Below are 27,719 nucleotides of genomic sequence, written 5' to 3' on the forward strand. Positions count from 1 at the left end.
AGGATGGCGGCGGCAGAAGAAGAGGAGTGCGCGGCGGTGCCACTAGGTAGGTGATGGGGACTGGGCAATTGGGATGAGAGGATGAGGGGGGTGATGAATGTAGGAAGGGGGGTGAGAGATAGAGGTTGGCGGTGAGAAATGCATAGAGGGGATGGAGGAAGGGGTGGAGTGAGATGGAATAGTGGGCGAGATGGAGGGGGCTAAGAGAGAGTGGGGGTTAGAGCGAGAATAGGGGTAGAGAGAGAATGGGGAAGAGAGGATGGTGGGGTAGAATAGGTGGAGATAGAGAATGGGGAGAGAGAGAATGGAGGGGAAGAGAGAAAATGGAGGGGAAGAGAGAAAATAGGGGGGAAGAGAGAGAATGGGGAAAAGGGGCCTGCTTGTATGTGGGGATGGGAGACAGAAATGGGGGGGGGGGGGGGAGAAGGAGCAGTGTGTGTAGGGGAGTGTGTGTGAGATTGGGTGAGTGTATGTGAGGGAGAGAGGGGATTGTATCGGGTTCGAGGCAAGTTCCACCAACATACAAAAGATTCACAAATACAGTTAAAAACGACAGGATTGTTTTGCCTTGGTTCTATAAATCAGGGGGTGGGAGCACACTTTCCCCGGGCACAAAAATACCTGTATCCTCCTCTGGTGTTGGCAAAGCGGAAATTCAGTATCTGTGTCTATCATTCTATGCAAAACTAAAGCTACAATAATGCTACTACTACTACTAATGATTATTTGATTACTAGAAAAGGACATTACAAATTTAACCTACAGTAGGATATTTTCATTTACGTTTTAGCTACCAAACCATTTAAGAATTCCTGTGGAATATTCTATGGCTGTGAAATATGGATATTCCATCATAGTAGTAAAACAAATTGTGGCAAATTCCTTCTGTCACAACATTTAAGGCCATACCATTTCATGGACCAACGTACGAGTGCCTCATAGATGTGGTTGCAAAGAGTAACCATGTCACAAATCCCTTCTTCAGAAGTCATGTGTGTGAGAGAATCCTGAGCTCTCCAAAGCTTGTGTAGTGGTGTATAAATGTAACTCTCATATTGGTTCACTAACAACATCTCACCACAACCGTTTCACATTTATCCAGGTTTAAATTAGCTACAAAAAGTCTGTTACACAGTATGTATTAATACATTGCATCATTGTTTTCACTAAACATTGAGTTGACTATAATACACATTTTCTGGTCAGCTCTCCAACTCCTGTAAACTTTTTTTTTTTTAATCTTCTAATGGTGACAGAGTTGTGCCTCTTTACCTGGATTAATTTTACAAGCATTTCAGGCCTTCTTCCATACATTAAAAGTCACATGGCCAGACTCCGCTCCTAATACTAACTGACTGAATGGAAAAAGAATCAGTGCTAGAAATAACCGTGCAGTAGAATATGAGTTACTGAGCGTGTACATGCCCTCGCCTCCCAAATCCATTATCAAAGACTCCACTTGCTGCTTTAACTATGGCCTAGGTGCCTGCTATTAAAAATGTAAAAAGCCATAATATTTTGGTATTGTTGTCATCTTGATAAAGACCAAGCCAGTTTAAATGTCGGCGATGCTGGCCTAGAGCCAGACACATAAAAGGAAACTCTGCACTTACAGAACTGAATTCCCATGCCCAGTGATAGAGGGAAGACCCAGAATCCTTCTGCACACAGGATTAATTTACAGATGCATAAACAGGACAGTTTACTTTTCCTCTGTGGTTATTTTCCAGATGGCCAGAGAGGCTTTATTTAACAGAGCTCATTACGCAACAGCTTTTATGGCAATTACTCCGTGACCATTGCTTACTAAAAGCTTGCTACCATCATTTAGACACAGAGACAACACATCAGTATGTGCAGCAATCCCAGACCATAAATCCATGTAATGCAGGTTTCCCTGGCTTTATTGTGCACACTGAAACGTTAGCAAACAGATCGCAACAGAAATAAGCGTGGAATCAAACATCTGACTAATAATCCAGCTTGCACATAACACTCTCCAATATGTGATTTTGCCTGTGTACAGAGTTCCTCCTTACAGAGTGCTCCAGTTGTATTTGTTGACATTGTAGACTCAACTTCAAACGTTCTAGTGGTGCTGTTGGGAGTGAGCTTATTTGTTTATATATATATATATATACTAAACGTACAATACGGGTAACAAGCGGAGTCACACGATCGGAAAAGGATTGCCTGCTCCCCAGAGCTTACAATCTAAGTGGCGGGCTGGTACACTTACAGAGGCAGCAGGGGAAGGAGTAGCTGTAGTGTATGTCAGCGCCAGGCCACGGTGGTTGGTACGTGTGGGAGGAGCAGTGGTCACCCATCCACGCTACTGAGACTCTGTTGTCTTTGCTGTGGTTTCAGGTTTGATTTGATAGTGACGAGAGAAGTTTTTCCCCCCTGCATATTGACTGTGAAAGCTCATCCTTTCATCCCCACTTCTAAACCCCTTTGCTTGCAAAAATACCAGCAAAGCCGCACAAATAGGGGCACATGTACTGCTGCACAAAATCCCGCTATGCATTATGACGAACTCTTATTTTTTTAACCTCACAGCGAGTTGTATTGTTATTTTGCTAACATTTTCTTGTACAAAGTCCAAGATCTCCTTCATTGGCTCCTTCGACCTCCACAGCAGGTTGTGGCTCTCAAAGCAGAGCCTGTGGGAGAACTGTGTGACAAAGCCCCAGTGGAACCCTGCTGATGAGATATATACAGTATCTGGGACTTGTACAGAGACACATTTAAGAGATTATTTTATCAACAGGAAGATTGCAGCAGGATATTCAGTTAGAGCCGAGTGAAAAATGACAACTTGCATGCACCACTGTTATCACCACATATACAGTACTACTGGGAGTCCTTATCATATGTATGTCGCCAGCAGAATCCGTAGCACAGCACAGCTTGGGACTCTCAACAGTGCCACTCAACAGAACACATTGGAGTAATAAAGGAAAGCACTCAGTTGTCTAACAACTTTTCTTTTTAACATTGTGTCGCCTGAAACATGTTTAGTTCCTGCACTTGTTTCATAATTGAAGTTACTGTATTCAACTGAGCCACCTGTGCTGAAGCAGGGGTAGTCTGAAAACTTGATCTCTTGTGGGGTCTTGAGGACGGGAGTTGACAACCCCTGGTATAGAGCTTTTCTAATGTAGTCCCAAATGTTTGACTTAATATAGCACAACAATATTGTGGGCTTTCTCTCTACACAATGGATATTATTGCTTTTGTTGAGTATGTTGGCATCATAAGAAGTTTTCCATGCATTTAAAGCAGTTGATCCCGGTTTGAGTCCCACTGTCTGCTCCTTGTGACCCGGGGCAAGTTATTTAATCTTCCTGTGCCTCAGACACCAACATTTCATTATCAGGCGTCTGTGTATCAGGGCAAAAGTGGAGCAATTCTGGGGCAAAAAAACTTCACAAGATGTATCAAAGAAAAAACGTTTGGGTTTTATTTTGGCCCCAGAATTGCCCCACGTTTGCCCTGATACATAGACCCCACATTCTTTATGGCAGAAATCATTACGCCTGTAATAAAATGTATGTACAGTGCTACAGACATCAATTAATAAATCTAATAAGTCTAATAAATGGTAGTGATCCATGCTGACATATAAACCAATATGTACTGTAGGACATTTATATGAGAGGCCAATTTTGAACATTGCCACAAATATTTCTAACAATATTTCTCCAAGGCAGAAAACTACAGGAGGATTTCACAATGAAACATGTAATCGGCATGAAACAGGAAAAGTACAGGCAATGAAACTGCTATTACAAATAATCTATGCCTTGAGTTTCCTGGCTCCTGGCTGGACTCCTCTCACATGAGCTCATCAGTGACATCATAATGCACAGAGTGTTGGTTAGCTATAAATGGTGGAGCCTGCCAGGAGGAAGTATCGGGAAGTATGGAGCCAAGGAGGTGGAGGGTTTAGTTTCAGTGATGTCATTAATTGGGGAGGTGGGTTGGCTTGGCAATTGCTGAATGTTCAGGTAGGGGAGGAAGAGAGAGGGGTGGGATAGAGGGAGAGCAGAGAGAAAGGTGTAGGAGAGGAAGGGGAGAGAGGGGGGAGAGAGGAAGGTGAGAGAAAGGAAAGGGGGAGAGAGAGGGGTGGGAGAGAGGAAGAGCAGTGAGGGTGGGAGAGAGGCAGGGAAGAGAGAGGGTGGGAGTGAGGAAGGGCAGAGATGGGATGAAGAGTAGAGATAGGGTGAGAGGAAAGGTAGAGAGCAGGGGTGGGAGAGAGGAAGAGTAGTGACAGGGTGGGAGAGAAGAAGGGAAGATAGAGGGTGGGAGATAGGAAGAGTAGAGATAGGGTGGGAGAGAAGAAATGTAGAGAGCAGGGGTGGGAGAGAGGAAGAGTAGTGTCAGGGTGGGAGAGAGGAAGGGCAGAGATGGGTGGGTGAGAGGGATAAGAAAGAAGAAGAGTAGAGAGAAGGTGGGAGAGAGGAAGAGTAGAGAGGGGGGAGAGAAGAAGGGCAGAGACGGGTGGGAGAGAGGAAGAGTAAAAAGAAGGTGGGAGAGAGGAAGGGCGGAGACGGGTGGGAGAGAGGAAGGGCAGAGAGGGTGGGAGAGAGGAAGAGTAGAGAGAGGGTGGGAGAGAGGAAGGGCAGAGGCGGGTGGGAGAGGGATGGGAGAGTGGACTGTAAGGATTCTGCTCGATCCGTGACGGGTTTTCACTACGGTCCAGGTTTTCTGTCTCTCCTGCCCCTTCTGCTCACTGTGTCCATTTTGGGTACTGGCAGCCTGCTTTATAAGGCTGCAGTTACTATAGGGAGTCGCCGAGCAAAGTTCTGTTTGTTTGCAGCTCCTGTTGGTCTCTGCAGTTATGCCTTACCCTCTTGCCTGTTTTGATTCCCTGTTGCTGACCTGGACCACGACCCCGACCTCGCTGCCTTCCACCTGCCCTGACCTCCACCTGTCTCCTGGACTTTGCAGCTCTGCCACCAGCCCTGACCCCTGCTTCCATACTGACTACGGATACTCTTACATGACTCTGTCCCCGGGTTGTAGTCGGTTTATTTGCATCCCTACCTCAGCCCTGCGGGTCCGCTTCCTGATTTGAGACGAGCACCGTCACAGAGGAAGAGTAGAGAGAGGGTGGGAGAGTGGGAGAGAGGAAGAGTAGAGAGAGGGTGGGAGAGAGGAAGGGCAGAGATGGGTGGGAGAGAGAGCGATGGGAGAGAGGAAGAGTAGAGAGAGGGTAGGAGAGAGGAAGGGCAGAGATGGGTGGGAGAGAGAGCGATAGGAGAGAGGAAGAGCAGAGATGGGTGGGAGAGAGGAAGGGCAGAAGAGTAGAGAGAGGATGGTGGAAGTGGTGTTGGGTGGGGGTTACCTCAATAATATCCCTGAAAACTAATGAAGACCAATGGATGTAGAGAGAAAATGTGAGAGCAAAGTGCTCACAGCACAGATTGTGAGAAGAGTATGAAAATGACAGCTGCCTCTTGTTTTCCTGTTGCAGGACAACGGGTTAATTACTAGTATGAATAAACTAAATTGTATTTGCTGAACTCATTAAAGTTGGACTGAACCTTTAACCACTTCACTGCCCAATCGATGCATTGCACATCTGGCAACACGAGATTAGACAGTGTGGGGTGTAGTCCCTGAAATAAAAAGCATAGGCTGTCCATTTCAGCAGTGAAGTATTGACACAGATAAGAGGATGGTACTGTGTAGAATAGACATAGAAAAGTAATGTAGAGATTATACCTTTATTAGCTAACTGGTGGTTTAAAAGTGCGAGCTTTCAGCACCACAAAGGTCCCTGCTTCGGGCAGATTTGTTTTACAAATGAAGCTGAAATAGCATGTCATATTTATACAAGAATTACATCCCAGCAAGTCTGGATATTCTTGTATAAATATGACATGCTATTTCAGCTTAATTTCTAACAACTTTTTTTTTAAAAAGGGGGACCTTTATAGCGGGGAAAGGTGGCACTATTTTCCCCCATGAGTCAGCTATTAAACGCATCACTTCTACTCTGCTTTTCTTTGTCTTGCAGTACAGTGTATCAGTATTTGTGTGTATCAGTCCATTAATGTGGTTATACTATGAGATTTATACCAGGAATGGCCAACTCCAGTCCTCACAGGCCACCAACAGGTCAGGTTTGAAGGATTTCCCTGCTCTAGCAGTGATGGCTCAATCAGTGGCAGAGTTGTTGTGCTGAAGCAGGGATGTCCTTAAAAACCTGACCTATTAGTGTCCCTTAATGACTGCTGTTGGCCACTCCTGGTGTATACTATGTGTGCATCAGTGTGTGTTAGTGAATATGTATAGTGGGGTTAAAGGGCATCAGGTGCTGGCATTAAGTGTCAGAAGCTATATATGCCCCAGATCAACATCAGTTGTTATTTTCTGACCTGTCAGTGATAGCCCATTGACGCCTGAAATGCTGATACTACAAAACAGAAAGAGTGACTCAATATCAGTGAGATCCAGTCAAATGGCAGAGGGGACAATTACTTTGCTGCTAGAGGGGCCAGCAGGGCACTGCAGTGCAAAGGGCTTAAAATAAAACCTGTGTTTGCTAGACCTTTGCCCTGTCTGACTCCCCTGGCAGCAGAAGCTCTGGATACACTGAGAACCGCACAAGTTCTCTACATTTGTTCTCTGCTGCAAGAGTCATCCTATTTCAAACTAAACCAAGCCCAGCGATGAGCTCATCTGGATTTTGTTTCCACTTTTTACATGAGCATGTCTTTATATAGTTTAAAAACAATATTAAGAATTATGGCATGCGCTATATGAAATGTCTTGTCATTTGAGACAGGGTACAGTTGCTTCAGATTAATTTAGGATCCTTTGTATAAACACATCTGTTTTATTACAGAGTTCCTTCAGGTTGTTTTTTTTAAAAAATGGTTCCAAAAGTAAAACAAGGCACATTAAATGTAAATGCTACTCCTTATGCTGCCTCATCTGAGTTACGAATAATGAAGATTGACCCCTTCAGTGCCGGGTCCGCCTTAAACGCGCTGCGTTGTAATGTGCTGAAGTCCCCCTTTGACATGGTCAAAAGCCAACCACATGTACTGTATGGTCACCAAAGAAACATATCTGTGTGAGAATTCATTCTGTTACTGCGGTGTCATCCTCTGTGCATTGGAATATGTATCCTTTCATATTTGGAAAGATATTATATTTATTGAAGTTTCTGTTTTCAGGTGTATCCACGGAGTGGATAATAGATGGAGAACACTAGTAACACTTCTGGCTATGTTTGAATGCCCCCAAACCTTAATTTTGGCTTAATGCAGCATTTCTTGGGTCTGCTAAGAAAACGGACAAGTTACAAAAGAAATGAATACTGACTATGACTGCATCCTTACAGCGGCCTACAGCTTCTTTAATTGTCTTCAACAGTTCTATGTAAAATAAATTACTAACTGTTTCCACACTTCCAAATCGCCTGCTAAACGAATAGAGAAAACATTACTGAACACCACTAAATTTATAGCTGCTGATGATCACCACTGGCCAGTGTTTTGCCTTCTTAGTACCTCGAAACACCCAAAGAGACACCCTGCAGTGGAGAAGATCTCTAGTGTTAGTTATCACTGGGTGTTCGAGGTTAGTTGGTGAGCGCCACAAGATCCAAGATCAGCATGGCGAACCTGTGTCTTTCAGAAAGAAGCATTTTAAGGGGTTGTTACGCTCCGTTGACTAATCTGTGCTGATCGGAGACACCTTTACAGCCCATAGTAGGGTTTTGTCCATTGTCTCCTATAGCCCAAAATGATTTACCACGGGACATTTTTCGAATAGATCTATGAAGTTAGGTGGAGGAAACTGGGGGTAGCAGTGAAAGGCAAAGTTTTAAACATTTTGTTGCATTTATTCTATTGGAGGTGTGCAGTCATGTTAATAGTCTGCTGAGGAATCCCAGAATATGTGCACATTAAAGCAGTTACTGCATCAAATGTATGAATCTTCTTCATCAATCTCTCACACCTGATGCAAATTTTTGAGACGCTCAGAGAAATTATTCTTTAAAAAATAAATATATATATATATATGTGTGATAAATGTCATAATTATTTTGGCATCACATAGCCACTTCACAGCACAGCTCAACAAATGGCAAACTGCCAAAAAATAAGAGAACTTTCATAAATTGCCTTTAAAAGGCAAATGCTCCAAATTACCAGCAGCTGCAATTTGTGAGAGGGTTAAAGGGATCCCCCAGTGTTACTACATCATAGGGGAAGTTCCAAACAAACGCAATAGGACATTTGGTGGCGGATGGTTAGCTGCAAACAACATCTCGCCGGCGTTTAGCCGCAGGGGGGATGCTCCACCGCAGCCGCTCCACCGCTGGCCGCTTCGGCAAGAAGGTAATTGTTAGGGTAAGGGGTTCATTTTTGTTTCTGGGGAGGGGGTTAGTTTTAGGGAAGGTGGTTAACTGTAGGGGTTTTAGTGGTTAAGATAGGTGGTTGATTTTAGGGGTATTAAGCGGGTAGGGGGTTAACTTTAGAGTAACTTTTAGCAGTTAGGGTAAGGGTAAAGGGTTTTAGGGTAAAGGGATTTTTAGGGTAAACAGTAGCGTTAGTATTAGAAGTTAGCATTAGGGGTTTTTAGGGTAAGGTAAGTCACTTACCTTAGCGGGTAAACGGTTGGTGGCGGAGTTTCCCGGTGGCAGGGTGAGTTGCTGCCAAGCGCCGGTGGTCATTTGGTTGTGGCGAAATGGCCACAACCAAATATCCTAGACCGCCATATACATTAAAGGCTGCAAATATACTGTATGGCGATACTCAGTGTAATTGTACTGTGCCGCACTTATTGAGGTGTGGGGTAAAGATGACTTCCATGGAAATAATTGCAAGCATATTTCTTGCAATACCTACTGCATTAATCATCCATACTGGGTTCATTGAGGCAATTAAGGTTAAGTATCAGGATCACATAAAATATAACATTTAGCTGTGGTGTCATCATAACAATGTACAGTAACCTTAACGGAGTAACACCTATGGGGTGTTAAGTGTATCTTGTCAGGGTCACTCTGACTGGTGTTACAGAGAATCTGTTTGTAGGGGCTGGGAGATTGTTCCCAATGGTTTTATCTTTTATACATGCCTATTTATCACCTTGGTTTTTCCTTCCTGACTTTCAAGAAGCCCTTGTATTTGGCCAGGCTTAGTTCTTGTATTTGGCCAGGCTTAGCTCTTGTATTTGGCCAGGCCTAGCCCTTGTATTTGGCCGGCTTAGCTCTTGCATTTGGCCAGGCTTAGCCCTTGTATTTGGCCAGGCTTAGCCCTTGTATTTGGCCAGGCCTAGCTCTTGTATTTGGCCAGGCTTAGCTCTTGTATTTGGCCAGGCTTAGCTCTTGTATTTGGCCCGGCTTAGCTCTTGTATTTGGCCAGGCCTAGCCCTTGTATTTGGCCGGCTTAGCTCTTGTATTTGGCCAGGCCTAGCCCTTGTATTTGGCCAGGCTTAGCTCTTGTATTTGGCCAGGCCTAGCTCTTGTATTTGGCCAGGCTTAGCTCTTGTATTTGGCCAGGCTTAGCTCTTGTATTTGGCCCGGCTTAGCTCTTGTATTTGGCCAGGCCTAGCCCTTGTATTTGGCCGGCTTAGCTCTTGTATTTGGCCAGGCCTAGCTCTTGTATTTAGCCAGGCTTAGCTCTTGTATTTGGCCAGGCTTAGCTCTTGTATTTGGCCGGCTTAGCTCTTGTATTTGGCCAGGCTTAGCCTTTGTATTTGGCCAGGCTTAGCTCTTGTATTTGGTCAGGCTTATCCCTTGTATTTGGCCAGGCCTAGCTCTTGTATTTGGCCAGGCTTAGCCCTTGTATTTGGCCAGGCTTAGCTCTTGTATTTGGCCAGGCTTAGCCCTTGTATTTGGCCAGGCTTAGCTCTTGTATTTGGCCAGGCTTAGCTCTTGTATTTGGTCAGGCTTATCCCTTGTATTTGGCCAGGCCTAGCTCTTGTATTTGGCCAGGCTTAGCCCTTGTATTTGGCCAGGCCTAGCTCTTGTATTTGACCAGGCTTTGCTCTTGTATTTGGCCAGGCTTAGCTCTTAAATTTGGCCAGGCTTAGCTCTTGTATTTGGCCAGGCTTAGCTCTTGTATTTGGCCAGGCTTAGCCCTTGTATTTGGCCAGGCTTAGCTCTTGTATTTGGCCAGGCTTAGCCCTTGTATTTGGCCAGGCTTAGCCCTTGTATTTGGCCAGGCTTAGCTCTTGCATTTGGCCAGGCTTAGCCCTTGTATTTGGCCAGGCTTAGCTCTTGTATTTGGCCAGGCTTAGCCCTTGTATTTGGCCAGGCTTAGCTCTTGCATTTGGCCAGGCTTAGCCCTTGTATTTGGCCAGGCTTAGCTCTTGTATTTGGCCAGGCTTAGCTCTTGTATTTGGCCAGGCTTAGCTCTTGTATTTGGCCAGGCTTAGCTCTTGTATTTGGTCAGGTTTAGCCCTTGTCTTTGGCCAGGCTTAGCTCTTGTATTTGGCCAGGCTTAGCCCTTGTATTTGGCCGGCTTAGCTCTTGTATTTGGTCAGGCTTAGCCCTTGTATTTGGCCAGGCTTAGCTCTTGTATTTGGTCAGGCTTAGCCCTTGTATTTGGCCAGGCTTAGCTCTTGTATTTGGCCAGACTTAGCTCGTGTATTTGGCCAGGCTTAGCTCTTGTATTTGGCCAGGCTTAGCCCTTGTATTTGGCCAGGCTTAGCCCTTGTATTTGGCCAGACTTAGCTCGTGTATTTGGCCAGGCTTAGCTCTTGTATTTGGCCAGGCTTAGCCCTTGTATTTAGCCAGACTTAGCTCGTGTATTTGGCCAGGCCTAGCCCTTGTATTTGGCCAGACTTAGCTCGTGTATTTGGCCAGGCTTAGCCCTTGTATTTGGCCAGGTTTTGCTCTTGTATTTGGCCAGACTTAGCCGTTGTATTTGGCCAGGCTTAGGCTGTGTATTTGGCCAGGCTTAGCCCTTGTATTTGGCCAGGCTTAGGCTGTGTATTTGGCCAGGCTTAGCTCTTATATTTGGCCAGGCTTAGCCCTTGTATTTGGCCAGGCCTAGCTCTTGTATTTGGCCAGGCTTAGCCCTTGTATTTGGCCAGGCCTAGCCCTTGTATTTGACCAGGCTTTGCTCTTGTATTTGGCCAGGCTTAGCTCTTAAATTTGGCCAGGCTTAGCTCTTGTATTTGGCCAGGCTTAGCTCTTGTATTTGGCCAGGCTTAGCCCTTGTATTTGGCCAGGCTTAGCTCTTGTATTTGGCCAGGCTTAGCCCTTGTATTTGGCCAGGCTTAGCCCTTGTATTTGGCCAGGCTTAGCTCTTGCATTTGGCCAGGCTTAGCCCTTGTATTTGGCCAGGCTTAGCTCTTGTATTTGGCCAGGCTTAGCCCTTGTATTTGGCCAGGCTTAGCTCTTGCATTTGGCCAGGCTTAGCCCTTGTATTTGGCCAGGCTTAGCTCTTGTATTTGGCCAGGCTTAGCTCTTGTATTTGGCCAGGCTTAGCTCTTGTATTTGGCCAGGCTTAGCTCTTGTATTTGGTCAGGTTTAGCCCTTGTCTTTGGCCAGGCTTAGCTCTTGTATTTGGCCAGGCTTAGCCCTTGTATTTGGCCGGCTTAGCTCTTGTATTTGGTCAGGCTTAGCCCTTGTATTTGGCCAGGCTTAGCTCTTGTATTTGGTCAGGCTTAGCCCTTGTATTTGGCCAGGCTTAGCTCTTGTATTTGGCCAGACTTAGCTCGTGTATTTGGCCAGGCTTAGCTCTTGTATTTGGCCAGGCTTAGCCCTTGTATTTGGCCAGGCTTAGCCCTTGTATTTGGCCAGACTTAGCTCGTGTATTTGGCCAGGCTTAGCTCTTGTATTTGGCCAGGCTTAGCCCTTGTATTTGGCCAGACTTAGCTCGTGTATTTGGCCAGGCCTAGCCCTTGTATTTGGCCAGACTTAGCTCGTGTATTTGGCCAGGCTTAGCCCTTGTATTTGGCCAGGTTTTGCTCTTGTATTTGGCCAGACTTAGCCGTTGTATTTGGCCAGGCTTAGGCTGTGTATTTGGCCAGGCTTAGCCCTTGTATTTGGCCAGGCTTAGGCTGTGTATTTGGCCAGGCTTAGCTCTTATATTTGGCCAGGCTTAGGCTGTGTATTTGGCCAGGCTTAGCCCTTGTATTTGGCCAGGCTTAGCTCTTGTATTTGTGCAAGGCTTAGCTCTTGTATTTGGTCAGGCTTAGCCCTTGTATTTGGCCGGCTTAGCTCTTGTATTTGGTCAGGCTTAGCCCTTGTATTTGGCCAGGCTTAGCTCTTGTATTTGGCCAGACTTAGCTCGTGTATTTGGCCAGGCTTAGCTCTTGTATTTGGCCAGGCTTAGCTCTTGTCTTTGGCCAGGCTTAGCCTTTGTATTTGGCCAGGCTTAGCTCTTGTATTTGGCCAGGCTTAGCTCTTATATTTGGTCAGGCTTTGCTCTTGTATTTTACCAGGCCTAGCCCTTGTATTTAGCCAGGCTTAGCTCTTGTCTTTGGCCAGGCTTAGCTCTTGTCTTTGGCCAGGCTTAGCCTTTGTATTTGGCCAGGCTTAGCTCTTGTATTTGGTCAGGCTTAGCTCTCCATGCCTTGTTCTCCTTGCCACAGCACTGCCATGTTGAAATGACATCTCAAACCTTGTATTTTACCAGGCCTAGCCCTTGTATTTAGCCAGGCTTAGCTCTTGTCTTTGGCCAGGCTTAGCTCTTGTCTTTGGCCAGGCTTAGCCTTTGTATTTGGCCAGGCTTAGCTCTTGTATTTGGTCAGGCTTAGCTCTCCATGCCTTGTTCTCCTTGCCACAGCACTGCCATGTTGAAATGACATCTCAAACCTTTTCCATATTACGGGTTGTGTGCAGATCAGAGACATTTACCAAGCTCTGATTTATTGCTCCGAATATATATTTCAGCTACTGCTCAGTTTCACATCAATCCCAAACATACACAGAACTTAAGAGCAAAAGGGAATTAGACACTGGGGTGCTAAAAGAGCAATCATTTCCAGTGCTAAGAAGGGTCACTGAAGAATGGGAACACAATGTTTTTGTACCAGCAGAGCCACAGCTGCACCATCTAACATTAAACACTCTGTCAAACATGGTTAAATAGGTTTGCACAATCAAACATTTCTTAAGGTACAGCAACCCATGGCCTGATTTTTTTAAAATGTAATATATTTTGATAAAGCAGGCTAACATATGTTCCAGGGTGGTCTTACGTCTGAAAACAGGGGCTTACATTTCAAGTAAGATGGAAGGAGCACATTAAAAAAGGAAGAACACAGCATTTGGAGGATTCGATGTACCTGTGATGTTCTGTATACAGAGCTGTGTGCATTGTCAGTGCTGTATGAGAGAAAAATATGTTATTTGAACTATTGTCTGATTCATTACAATGAAATATCACTGCTGCTGTTGAGAACAGCCTCATGTGGCCGGAATGGAGACCCCTTAGGCAGTGAAATGGCCAGTGGCTACGTTGTTCTATCCCAGGTGTAAGTATTGTTTTTCATAATTGTAGCCGGGACCCCGTTTTCCCCCCAATTGGTTGTGGGGGTGGGGGAGGTGCACCTAGGGAACACTCCGATAACGGCAAGAGGGAGCCGCCATGTTAGGTTGGCGCCAGCACAGAATTGGTCCGGCCGGTTGTTACGCATGCGCAGGGCAGGGACAAAAGCCCGCGAAGGAGGAGAGCGAGGGGAGGAGGGGAGTTAGGGGACTAAGGGTCCCAGCAGCCCCCGCGTTTCCCCCGTGACGCGCCAGAACCAATCAGGTACGAGAGGAGGGAGGAAAAGGAAGTGGAGGGGCGCACGAGTGTTCAGAGCAAGCTGTCGGAGGAAGGAGAAGGAGCTCTGGTGTAGGGAGGCTGCCGCCCCTACCTAGGCCGCATGCCCCAGGCCCAGTTAGACTCTGAGCCCCAGTAGCGTGCAGCGGAGCTAGGGACTGGCCATAGTCAGGTTCCGGATCCCCTTACTGTGCTACGAGTCACACCAGGACAGTTCTAAATCCGCGGGAGGCCCGGGACCAGGCCCCGCTACTAAGTCGCAGCGTGTCTGGGTGGGATCGCCCCGGACACCTACGGGTGATGTCATCTACGCCCTCGCCAATCCTTTTTGAAGATAGTTGCAGAACCGGGTACAGGAGTGCCTGGCAGGTAAAACGTCAAGTGCACCACCGGTACCATTCTCACTCCGAGACACGGTGGCTACGCAGTCACACACTCATACATCCACTGACTCACTTGAAAGGGGGGGGGGGTGGGGAACGTACTCCAAGAGGGAGCTGGTCACGGGGTGGGATCACCCGGTGGAGGGAGAGTGAGCGTTCAAGGACACTGGTAGTAGTGTCTCCTCTAGAGAGGGGCACCTGTGATTACGTTGCTGGTTGCTATAAGTAAAACATATTGGTTACGGTATTGCTGTGCATGTGTGTTCATGTACATAAGTTCCTGCGAAGACCCACTTCCCCTAGGGCGGAAGCTATTGCAGGTGGAGGCGCTGCACCAAGGCATAAGTATTGTGAGCACCCCAGGCTCTCCGTGGCAGAGGCTTAGGCCCTGTGAGCCTACAGGTTATATAGCACATGGTAGTGGTCTGTGTTCGATAGGAAGCAGGGCTACATAATAAGCAAAAACGCCGCCCTGTGACTTGGGGTGGTTTTCTTCATCAAAATCTGAAAAGGTTTAAGACAGGGGGTCCTCAACTCCAGTCCTCAGGCAATACTCCAACAAGTCAGGTTTTCATGATATCCCTGCTTCAGCCCAGATGGTTCTGATTGAGCCACCTGTGCTGAAGCAGCCTCTTCGACTGAGCCTCTGAGCCACCTGTGCTGATGCAGGGATAGCCTTAAAACCTGACCTGTTGGGGGTGGGGGAGGGAATGGGGTCTTGAAGACTGGGGTTCAGAACCCCTAGTTTAAGGGAAGGTGCTGTACACATACACAGATGCTCAGGAGAAACACAGGTGTCAACGCAACGCGAATCAGTGAGAATTGATGGTCCTGAACCACAAATGCCATGTTAACGGAGAACTAGTGAGTGTAAATCCTGTTAGAGCACTGGTGACAAGACTGAGCGGGACTGACTCCACATTAGTCAGCAAAAGAAAAGTACGGGAGAAGTTATACCTTTAATAGCGAGCTCGTGGTAAAAAGGAGAGAAAGCTTCCAGTTCCGCAAAGGGCCCTTCTTCAGTCTGATTTGTTTACCTAAAATCGTATAGAAAAATCTGCTCGAGGAAGGGGCCATAGTGGCGCTGGAAGCTTGCACTCCTTTTAATCGAGTTAGCTATTAAAGGCATCACTTCTACCTAACTTTTGTTTATTCTACCGGTTGCTGTGGCAACAACAAAAAACCTGTGGGACTTGACAGATCTGCAGATAGATGCTGAACTTCGTAGGGCTATAGCAAAAATTAAAAAAAGTCTTTATTAATTTTTCATGAAAAAAAAAATGAAGGTCTGTACCATAGAGATTTGGACGTGTTAAGCTGCATTTTTCATATTTTGTTATCTGCTGGAAAACGAATAGATATTTTCTGTACGGAGGTTATTTCTTTTATGGCTGACAAAGGGACCTGAAAACGTGCATTTTTAAAACAACATTCTTTAGGTGTTTCGCATAAAATCGTTTTCATTAGTAATGAAATCAACAATCTAAAAATAAAAGATATGAAATATGTAACATGTTGCTATTTTTCTTACATAGCTCCCTCTGATAAGCTCAATACAGAATTTTACAGCAGCTATAAATCTCTGCCCCTAAGAGCTTACAATTCACATTTTTGATGTTGAGGCAGAATGACATAAGGGGTTAGCCCAAGGTCACAAGCAGGTCACAATTGGATTTAAAAAATACTTAGTATGTTTTCATGGAGCAGGCTTATTCTATTTATAAAAATTTTTGCAGCACGATGAAGCAGGCTAATAATGGTGGGAGATTATTCCACATTAAATTATATTAGAAAAGAATGTCTGCCCTGCGCAGTACTTCATTGTGAAACCCTTTAATATCTCTCCTTTATCTTTTTTCAGAGCCTATAACAAGCAGCCGCTGGAACACACAAACTTTTATGTCAGGTAGAGAAAGCCATCTGACTGCTCCCGTCGCATATACAAATATAGAACATGACCATAAAAAGTAAGAGAGCAGACACTCTGCAAAGTGATTTATTACAGTTGCTCTAGGATCTGGTATGCCAACTGGAATGACATTTCCAGCTTCCCAGCACAGGCTTCTTTCACATAATGCTGCGAGGGGGAGGGGAACTGGTGCATCACAGTAGGAGTGTAAAACCTGCCTATACCTAAACTTCTGACCCTAGCTGTGACAATTGGGGGATGTGTAGGAGTAAGAGCAGTGAGTGAAGTAAGGAACCAAGTGGTCACAGTATGATGTGCTAGGGAGTGCAGGGTATCACTCTTATTTAGCATCCAGAGTACTTGGGGTTGCCAGACGTCCCATATATTATTTAAGTAATGATCCCCAAAGAACAGGGCATTACTGGCTAATAATGCCCGGGCTGGAAGAGTTGAAGGCCCGAGGCGAAGCCGAGGGACTTTAACCTAGCCAGGGCATTATTGTCCAGTAATGACCTGTTCTGCGGGGATTATTACTATTATAGGCTGAATGTAGGCTTTTTTCATAAATAATAGACACTTTTGTATAGTTATATAGATTTTTTTATTAAAATAAAATGGTAAATACATTAAACCACCTCTATATACGCTTACACTGTAGCTAGCTATCTATATCCACACAGTGCCGCCTCCTCTGTGCACACACAACAGCAGCTCTACACACAACACAGCAGCTCTACACACACACAAACTGCTGCTACACACAAACTCTGCTGCTGCTGCTACACACAAACACACACAACACAACAGCACAGCACACCACACCACACACACACACTGCTGCTGCACCGATAAACACTGCTGCTGACACACACCAGCTCAACACACAACACAGCACCTCTACACACACACACACACAGCAGCTCAACACACACACACAAACTACTGCTACACACACACACTGCTGCTGCTTCTGCTACACACACACATACAACAGCACAGCACAGCACACACAACACACACACACACACTGCTGCTGCTACACCGATAAACACTGCTGCTGACACTGACACACACACACTGGAGCTCTATACACACATACACACACACACACACACACACACACACACTGCGGCTCTACATACACACAGCACACCTACACACACAGCAGCTCAACACACCAGCTCTACACACACACAAACTCTGCTGCTACACACACATACAACACAACAGCACACACACACACACACACACACAAACACTGCTACTGACACACACACACACACTAGACAGACAGAAACTGCAGCCACAAACTGCAGACAGCCACGTACTTACTTTGCAGTCCCTCTCTCCCTCTCCAATTCAACTGAATCTGCTCAGTCAGCTCTATTCATGGAGGGAGGGGGAGGAGTCAACCCGTGGCTGATACTTCCTGACCAATCCCCTGCCCTGTCTCAGAGCTGTTACTGCCTTCTGACCAATCCCCTGGCATGTCTCAGACCTGTTCTGAAAGCTGATTAGCTGGACATAAACACATTGCAAGCAGCAAAAATTCCGGACGTCACTACTCATGACATGCTGTGTACTGCCTACCTACGCGGACAGTCTGGCTATCCGCCACACAAGCACTCAGCTGTTATTAAGGGAACCCGGAGCCTCTGATGGCCAGCTATGAGTGCAGCACTCAGCTGTTAGGAGGGGAAATCCCTCACCCGGTCTTCTCCCTGCTCGCACTCCGCTGTTAGGAAGGGAAATCCCTCACCCGGTGCTTCTCCCTGCTCGCACTCAGCTGTTATGAGGGGAAATCCCCTACCTGTGCTTCTCCCTGCTCGTACTCAGCTGTAAGCAGGGGAAATCCCTTACACAGTCTTCTCCCTGCTCGCACTCAGCTGTAAGCAGGGGAAAGCCCCTAGCTGTGCTTCTCCTTTCCTGGATGGCCAGCTACTAGTGCAGGGAGAGCTGAGAGATACTCCCCCCCCCCCCACTTGCTGAGAGGCAGGGAGAGCTGAGAGATACTTCCCCCCCCCCTACCTGTCTGACCTCTAGGTACCTAAGCAGAGTCTGAGGCAAGTATACTACCAGGACTGTGCTGCTGCAGAGTTACTAACCTCCATTTTATCAGGGAATACCTACCCTCCCTATCCTGGCTGTCCACTGTTTATCCCATACTCTGCAACTGCATCAGCCTGACAATACTCATAACTGCATCTAAAAGGGTTTTTACATTCAGCCCTTGCTCACTTCAATCTATAAAGACTATCTGGAATTTATATATGGCTCCAAAAATCCCACTCTTTATCTAGATGCTGGGACACTTAAGAGACCGAATATTCACATGTGCATTGTTGTAGTTAAATTACAGGGCAGTCTGAACAATACTTTGGTGAGTGCCCAATTTAATTTACAGGGCAATGTGAACTATATTGTATTGATTGCTGCTAATAACAGCACTAATATTTTTCCACTTTGAGTGATCTATACTACAGTAGACTATACCTCCATTGTTATACAGTATGTCCCATGCGTTTTTAACAATTTTTGTGCCCCATTATTTTTATCTTGTTAGAAATAAAAAATTATTTGAACCATATCACTAATACACTCTCATAGGGGTTACCTCGAGGTTTTTTTATTACACTGTTCACAACAGTATTTCAAGTGCATTTCTGAGTCTCAAGACTGATACCACTTCCGAACAAATGAGATCTGCGAGTGCATGTAATTGGGGTTTCTAAACTTTCCCTGTCTTTGGGGAAAGAGACCTCTTTTTATGCTATTGCCACTACCCTAGTGCACCCAGATTAATGTGTAAGACTAAGAGTACGCGGGTGGTCTTTTTTGTTTATACCCTCTGTGAGGTGGCAACGTCTTCCGGCAACTTCCCCTGCAACCACTGCGTCAAATGATGCCGCGTTGCCATGACAACAGGAACGGCACGTGACGTAACAGAATCACGTGACGCACATTGTAATATAACAAGATGCTACATTACGTCACAAAGTCATGCGGCACCATGTTGTCATGGCAACTTGACGCCGCGTGACGTTGTGACGTGCGCTGCCGTATTGAAGTGAGTTGCAGGGGGAGATGCCGGGAGGACGCCAGAGGTAAGTGCTCTATTTAAAAAAAAAAAAAATCTCCGCGTTGGCCTTCAGTCGAAGGTGGCAACCCTGTATACAGTACAATATATACAAAACATTGTATGCACAGTTAAAGATAATATATATTAGAGGTGTACATAACAGTTACAGCCCAGAATAAAATGTGAAGGCAAAAAAGAATAGAAAGCGGGCACTGCTAACCTGGTAGTAAGGAACTAAAGGCATTCTCCAAAAAAGTGAGGTTTATTCACATCGGACAAACACACGTCTCCAAGAAAAACTCTGACGCGTTTCGTACCACGCAGGGTACTTTGTCACGGGTTCAAAGGCAACCAACTGCTGTTCTTCCTAAAGTGAGTACTCTCTATTTTGGGCTTCTTTAGACTCAGTGTGATATACTAGGGATAGTTGCGGGTTGCGGAGGCTGGGGAGTACTTTCTCGTCGGGTGGTTCTCTTTGCGGGGAGCACTCTGGTTGGGACAGCTACCCCCTCCCTGCTATATTCACCCCCTACGCGGTTAAATAGCCACATGTGCATTGGGTTATATGCTCAGTTTATATGCTCATTTTTCATCACAGAATTGACTCAAACCCTTATATTTCTTTATTTGAACATTGATATGCTTTTGTCCGATTATTCTTAGGAGCATCCGTTCTGGGGTTTATTCCCTAATTTATCGTTCAGATTAAAATGTGAGACAGCTTTAGTTTTGAAAGACCTTAGACTGGGGGTGGCAGTGAGAGTCTCCGGTAGATTGTTCCAGTTTTGGGGTGCACGGTAAGAGAAAAAGGAGCGGCCGGATACTTTGTTGAACCTTGGGACCATGAACAGTCTTTTGGAGTCCGATCTCAGATGATAAGTGCTGCATGTGGTAGGGGTGAGGAGCTTGTTCAGCTTGGCGGGTAGCTTGCCAAGAAAGTATTTGAAGGCAAGACAGGAGAGATGAACTTTGCTACGTGATGACTTACTTCACCTCTACACGTTTCACGTCATATGAAGCTTCATCAGGGGAATGGTCTTACTGATCCTATAGCCGGTTTTAAATAGTGAAATTGATAATTCCCCAAGCCAATAGGGATCTCAGATTGATACAGAAAAGCCTTCCAATTAGCGTGTAGCAATGGGTTAATGATATAACTATAATATAAAAAAAAACATGCAAGAACAACTTGAACATACATGCTATAACGGTTAATAGAAAACCATGAAAATATCTTACTCACATATAGTAAAGGTAGAAAATTGGTAATAAAAGAAAAAGAAAAAAGATATATGAATACATAAATAATGCACATATGGGCATACATCTAAACGCACATATATGCATACCATATACACCTACATATGCACACATATATACACATGAATACATACACAATAATAAACTATAAAACATATACAAAGATAAAACAAAAATAAAAAATGAAAATAAAATTAAAATAGAAAAACATTATCATCGGGTTATTGACTAGAAAACAAACAGAGCAATATTACTATACTAAAATTGTATGATATAATCAACCATAATGATTGGCTGATGATAACCTACAGTATATATGTACATACATATATGAATGAAAATTGACTTGAAACATCAATATATATATTTTAAGTATATACACGTTGGATAAGCAGCATCTCCTATTTCAGGAATGGGACCAGTTCTATCAGCTCATTCAACCCCCCTGGTGCTTTACTTCCCAACGTGTATATCAGAATGGCTCTCTTTGAAGTCGTTTCAAATCACGATCCCCTCTTCTAAGGTCTCTTGGAATCACCTCAATACCCCTAACGTGTAATCTGTTTGGTTTACCTTCGTGATGGGTCAAAAAGTGCTGTGATAAATTGTGTATCTTTTTACCTTTTTCAAGGTTACACTGAGCATTTTTGATCCCATTAATGTGCTCACCAATTCTAATGTTAAGGGGTCTTATAGTATCCCCAACATATCTCAAGTTACAGGGACAGTCTATAACATATACCACAAAGGTTGTAAGGCAGCTGATAAAGTGTGTGATAGAATGTTCTTTGGCTCTAATGTCACATACACTTTTGTCACGTGACATATACGGACATATCACACACTTGCCACGTGTATAGTTCCCTTTGGGTTAATGTAGAAAGTTCCCATATTGAGATATGTTTGATGTAGATTTTTTCAGAACACTTGGAGCCAGTAGATTTTTAAGATTCCTGGCTTTCTTAAAAGCTATTTTTGGTTTAGATCCAATCCTATCTTGCAAGATGGGGTCCATTTGGAGGCCTCCCCAATGTTTTTGCAATATTCTCCTTATTTTCATTTCCTGTTTACAGAACCCTGTAATAAATAGCAGTGTGTCCCCACTTTTGTCTCCTTTCCTGGATTTAGTGTGGTTCTTTTTGGGGATCAAAAGTTGTTCCCTAGGATAATCTCTACTTTTCTTGATTGACTTCTCAATCAATTGTTTGTCATATCCTTTATTGATGAATCTCTTGGCTATTATTTCAGATTGTACGTCAAAATCTAATACCTGTGAGCAACTCCTACGTGCTCTTAATAATTGGCTGTATGGAATGCTGTTAAGCCTTTGGCGTGATGATTGCTCTGATAGTCAAGGTATGAATTGATGCCAACTTTAAAAAAAAAGGTTTTAGTGATGATATTATCAACAATCTTCAAATTTAGATCCAAGAAGTTTATCTCAATGTTATTGCTCTCCTCACATAACACAATATTCCTATTGTTGTTATTCAAATAGGTGATAAATCTGCTAAGATCATATGTTGACCCTGCCCAGATAATTAGAATGTTGTCTATATACCTTCGATAGTATTTCAGGTACTGACTAAATTCATTTGGGCTCCAAATGAACTCCAGCTCCCACTTCCCCTAGTCAGTAACTGAAATACTATCGAAGGTATATAGATGACATTCTAATTATGTTTTATCTTTGTATATTAAACCCAAGTGATTCAGAACGGCGCTAAACAAATAATACAATCAAGTGTAGTGAAAAACAATTGAAAGTGAATTGTAAGGTGAAATAGAAAGATTCTCAACCTTCACAGGGAATTTGTACAAGTTCCCTTATAAACAGTAATGGACATCCAGGGTTTGAAGGGAGCGATGATTCAGGAACACCCCAAAAAAGAAAATGACAAATATGGTGCAGCAAAGTCACACAATATCATAAAGCAGTGGAATCTTGGCTCATATAGATTGCCTACTTACAGCAGGTCAGTGAAGAGTCAGCATGAACAGGAGACACGGTAAGTGGAAACTAGCAGGTCAGTGAAGAGTCAGCATGAACAGGGGACACGGTAAGTAGAAACTCTGAAGGGTTCTCACTCAGGGCAGCATTCATGGAAAACAACGAAGAGAGACCATGGTGTGGACCAATATAACGAATTTATAGCAGTTTAAAAAGCATAAGAAATGTACTCACAATGTGTACATCAAAATAGGGCACATAAGGTTTTCTTGAGGCAGTAGATCTCACGTCAGGAAAGGTGGTAGTCTGCCTGTTTATTTTGGAACTCCCTCTGTCAGACCGCACTGCATGGCGTCTGACGTCACATCCGTCAGGAACCGCACTTCCGGTTGGACGGAGGGGGAGGCAGGTAGCAGAACGGCACGGCAGATTCTTCACCTTCAGACCGGGAGCAACCACCAGGGTCGGCCCCTTTTTTGGTGAGGGCAATAATGGGTGCTACTGTGGTGGAAAAATTAGCAATAAACTTCTGATAATAATTGGCGAAGCCGAGGAACCGCTGAATCGCTTTTAAGGAACTGGGTTGTGGCCATTCCAGGACCGACTTGAGCTTCTCCGGATCCATCGTGAAACCTTTGTCCGAGATAACATAGCCTAAGAATGCGGTTGAGGACTGATGGAACAGACACTTCTCCATCTTGGCGTAGAGTCGTTTTTTACGTAAACGAGAGAGAACAAGCTTGGTATGTAAGATGTGTTCATAGAGAGTCTTAGAGAAAATAAGAATATTATCCAGGTAGACAATCATGAAGATATTCAGGACATCACGGAAAATTTGATTCATGAATTCTCGAAAAACAGCGGGGGCATTACATAATCCAAATGGCATCACAAGATATTAATAGTGACCACTGCGCATATTAAACGCGGTTTTCCATTCATCTCCCTTGCGGATGCGAATTAAATTATAGGCTCCTCGTAGGTCAAGCTTAGAAAAGATGGTAGAACCCTGCAACCTATCGAAAAGTTCAGAGATCAAGGGTAATGGATAGCGATTTTTAATAGTGATCTTATTACAGTAGGTCCGCGATAATCGATACAGGGGCGAAGAGTCCCATCTTTTTTCTTCACAAAAAAGAAACCAGGGCGGGGGAAGTGGAGTTCCGAATGAAACCCTTCTTGATATTCTCCTCAATGTACTCCGCCATGGCTTCCGTCTCTGGCAAGGATAAAGGATAAGATCTGGCCTTGGGAAAAGTGGCTCTGGGTACCAAGCCGGGCAATGGAAGGGACGGTGAGGAGGGAGCACCTCGGACTGGGTCTTGTTGACTACATCCAAAAATTCAGTATAGACTTCAGGCAAAGAGATATCCCCAGGAGTAGTAGTATCCAGGCCGGCCAGTACCGTTACGGGTGAAGACAAGGATTCCTTACGTGGGGAACTCCATTTCATGGGCAAGTTATTGGTCCAATCAATAACCGGATTATGAAGTTGTAACCACGGCAGTCCCAGAATGAGTTGAACTGAAGGGGAATGGATGACATCAAGGGAAATCAGCTCAGAATGTCCATCCTTCGTGGAGAGAGATAAGGGAAATGTCTCCAGAGGGATGAAGGCTGGCTGAAGCGGGCATCCATTGATGGCCTCGAGACTGACCGGTACTGCTTTCTCTACCAGAGGTATGTTGTTCCTGATAGTGGTCCACAAACCAGAGCCGGAGTCGAGGAAGGCGAAGGCAGAGACTCGGAAGTTGGCACCCTTGAGGTAGACGGGGAGTAGAATTCTCTTGAGAAGCTTATTCTTGATAGAAGGGAAAGAAGAGATAGTACCCAGTGAGATCCCCTCATACCTCACTGGCATTGGCGTTTCCCAGTCTCAAGGGACAATGAGGTAAGATATGTCTGAAGGAACTGCAATAGAAGCACAGTCCCTCATTCCTCCGACGCAGTCTTTCAGCAGGAGAGAGCTGTTGACTACCCAGTTGCATGGGTTCGGGAGTGTCCAAAGCTGGTAGGGTAGGAGAAGGATTCCTGGAAACAGAAGACATAGGCAAAACAAAATGAGGGCGTTGGTGTTTGGTGAGAGTGTGCCATCATTCCAATCGGTTTCGTCCGCAATAGTCTGGAATTCCAGTGCATACCTTGCTACGGACTTCCGACCCTGCGAAATGTGGAACAAGGAAGAGGCGGCAGTGTGGCTTCATCCAGGGGTATCAAAGACTTGACGAAACTCCCTTCTGAAGCTTGCAAAATCATGAGTGAGCTTGGGCCTGAATTCCCAAATGGGTGAAGCCCAGGCTAAGGCACCCTCTGAGGAAACAGTAGATAGAGTAGCAGGCCTGATAACGCTAGCTTGAGACTGTTGTAAAGACAAGGTAGAGATTTGTTGGGTTAGGGAGGCAACCTGATTATCCAAATATGAAAAAATTTCCGAAATAGAGGCAGGGCTTGGCCCACCTCAGGGGGGTCAGAGTTTGTTGGGCTCAGCATACTGTCACGCTCGTGCTGCCCACAAACCTGACATGACCCCGGTACTGAGGTGGGAAGGGAGAACACCACACACCCACAGCAACGAAGACGTGCCCGGAGTGTAGTATTTGAGCGAAGCCGGGTCTGGGCTAAAGAGGAGGGTTTGTCAGGTACTTAATGCAAAAAAGAGATGGGAGGTGGAGCGCAGAGAAAGAAAAAACCAGGGTGAGATAGGTTCAATTTGTCAGGTACTTGCCTGGTCCTGGGTAGTAGAATGTAGAGTGGTCGTGTCCGTAAGCCAAAAGGTTTGGGAGTAGAGAGAGCTGCATTGTTGAGTTCCGTTTGCCAAGTCCGAGGGGTAGAGACAACAGCGTAGTCGAGTTCCGTTTGCCAAGTCCGAGGGGTAGGGAAGACAGTGTAGTCGAGGAATGCCAGGGTCAAGATCCAGAGAAGGTTTTGCAGACTAGCCGGGTCAGGAGCGTGGAGACTGAAACAACAAGAGCCAAGCACAAGACCAGACAGCACCTAGGTACCAGAATCTATACTGAGCACTGACTGACTGAGGAGATGGAGCTAAATACCCGACAGATGCCAATCAGAGGGAAGGAGGAGTGGAGGCACAGCACAAGGAAGGGCCAGGATAGGAGCCAAGGGAAGGAGGCGGACAGGGGCGGCCCTGAAGCTCGGGAGCGTGGCACGCGGTGACGCGATAGGCGGGGCGGAGCCAGCCTCCGACAGTAGAGCAGAAGAGGCACAGGTCCGCGGACCCGTAAGAGGAGAGGGAGCCACGGGAGAGATGCCCGTGGTAGCGGAGGGCCGGTGGGGACCCGGAACTGCGGCGGCGGCCACCACCGAGGAAGATAAGGAAGAAACGCGGCGTGCCGGTCGTGACCCCCGGATCCTTACAGACACACTGTGAGTGCTCATTTACATGTCATTACCCAGAATCCCTGGCCGCATTGGTGACATTGTATGCCGAGTGATTATAGTGAATGGCAGGTTTGGTGACCTGCTACGTGAATATGCTCACACGTGGTATTTTTATTTGCTGTAAGCAAAAATAAAATTCAGGGTGCAGACTTAATTGATTTCCACAAATATATTTTCAAGCGGTCTGCGCTTATACCGTTTTAATCCGGAATACCCAACCTTGTGGGTTCAATATCAGCCAACGACACTATCTGTCACTGGCTGTGACCTGGAGCAAGTCACTTTTTCCTGTGGCCTATGCTTCAAACATTTGACTGTAAGCTCTTCCTGTTCGAAAGTCATTATGCCGGTATTATTTTATTATGTTCAGCGCTGCACATAATAGCAGAGCTGAATTAGAATAAAGTATCCTTATTATTACTATGGAAGGGGGTTTGCAGAAGGCAGAGAGACTGGCAAATTTAATGGAGAGTGGGCAACAATTGTTTAAAAGATAGGCGCCATACTCATCCATTTTTTTATTTTTTTTTGCAATTCCAAAAACAAAGTCACCTTGTGTGACATTAAAACTGACAAGAGCAGAGCAAATCCTCTCAGTCTCCACTCCGCTGTCTATGAATCTCTGCAAAGCTGCTGTGCCTTAGTTGTGACTCAATGGCTCATTCATAGCTTTACATTACTAAAGCAAACAGTCTAGACAGCTGAATGACAGAATTACTCGCTTCTCTCTGGCATTAACAGATATGCTGCTGTCATCTTCATTTGCTTTTCTCATCGCTGTGCATTTTGATAAATTGATGGTTAGCTTTCCTGTTTGGATTCAGCAGAGACGTTGTCATTTTAGACATTAGATACAAGCAGAGGCAGCTGACATCACTGTGGTGTATTTTTTCACTATACACTGGACTAGCATGACAGCATCACATAATGGCCTAGTCACCAAAGTGCCATAGGCAAAAAATGCGGTTTTATAACAAAACACAATTTTTTTAAACGTGATATGAAATTGTTAAAATGACCGGACTGATGATATTAACTACAGAAAAGGATGTGCACGAGTTATCAAACTGTGCTGGCTGCCGATAAGTCATTTATATGAAATACTGTATCGCAAATAATGTTCACTTGCTTGAGGGTGACATTAGCCGTGCGTTATAGGCAATATACATCCCAATATTTGGTCTTACTATCTCTAATGCTACCAGTCAGAAATTAATTAACACACATTCCCAGATAGATCAAACTCCTACACCCACCACATCATGAATATATATTTATGTCAAAATAGTGCCACTGAGCGTGGCAAATGTATACAACAAAAGACAGGGGTGCCCAATGCTACATCCAATTGACAAAACATATATGGTAATAAGTACAAAGTTCAAATACTTCAATAATAATAATAATTACTTGGTTATTTAGTTAAACCCTTTGGCCAAAGCGTTATAAGCCTGCATACCAAACGTCAAGGTATAACCAAGGTATAACCAAAAATGCAGGTCGTACACTACTGTGATGCAGGCTTATAACGCTTTGGCCAAAGGGTTTAACTAAATAACCTAGTTATTATTATTATTATTATTATTAATAAAGTATTTGAACTTTGTACTTATTACCATATATGTTTTGTCAATTGGATGTAGCACTGGGCACCCATGTCTTTTGTTGTATATCTCTAATGCTGACTAAAACGGATGGGTTTGAGCAGATATATACATTTAAACACACTTTGTGGTATTAGAGCAAATATTTAAACCACGCAAAGATGTCCTCAAACTCAAATGTTTATTATAGAGAAAGAATAAAGTTAAAAAAAACAAAAAAAAAAGCTTAGGGTCTGGCCCTCTTACGAGTACTGGGCCTTCCTGGTGTGAGGCCCTCTGTGAGGGTGTAAGGCCAGAAGACTTGATGCTCTTGAAGGTCCAGGTGTAGTGGTTTCTGTAGGAGTGGCGTGAGATGAAGTAGTAGCTCGTTTCTGGCCTAAAAACTTGTA

The 27,719-nt window shown here is 44.9% G+C and overlaps 1 protein-coding gene across 1 annotated transcript in view; it reads right to left on the reverse strand.

Moving 5' to 3' along the window:
• CAP2 (cyclase associated actin cytoskeleton regulatory protein 2) overlaps positions 1-27,719 on the reverse strand; it is a 144,011-nt gene that overhangs the window by 40,741 nt on the left and 75,551 nt on the right. The gene's annotated exons all lie outside the window — the stretch shown is intronic.

The sequence above is a fragment of the Ascaphus truei genome, chromosome 2 (assembly GCF_040206685.1).
Source record: "Ascaphus truei isolate aAscTru1 chromosome 2, aAscTru1.hap1, whole genome shotgun sequence".
Taxonomy (NCBI): domain Eukaryota; kingdom Metazoa; phylum Chordata; class Amphibia; order Anura; family Ascaphidae; genus Ascaphus; species Ascaphus truei.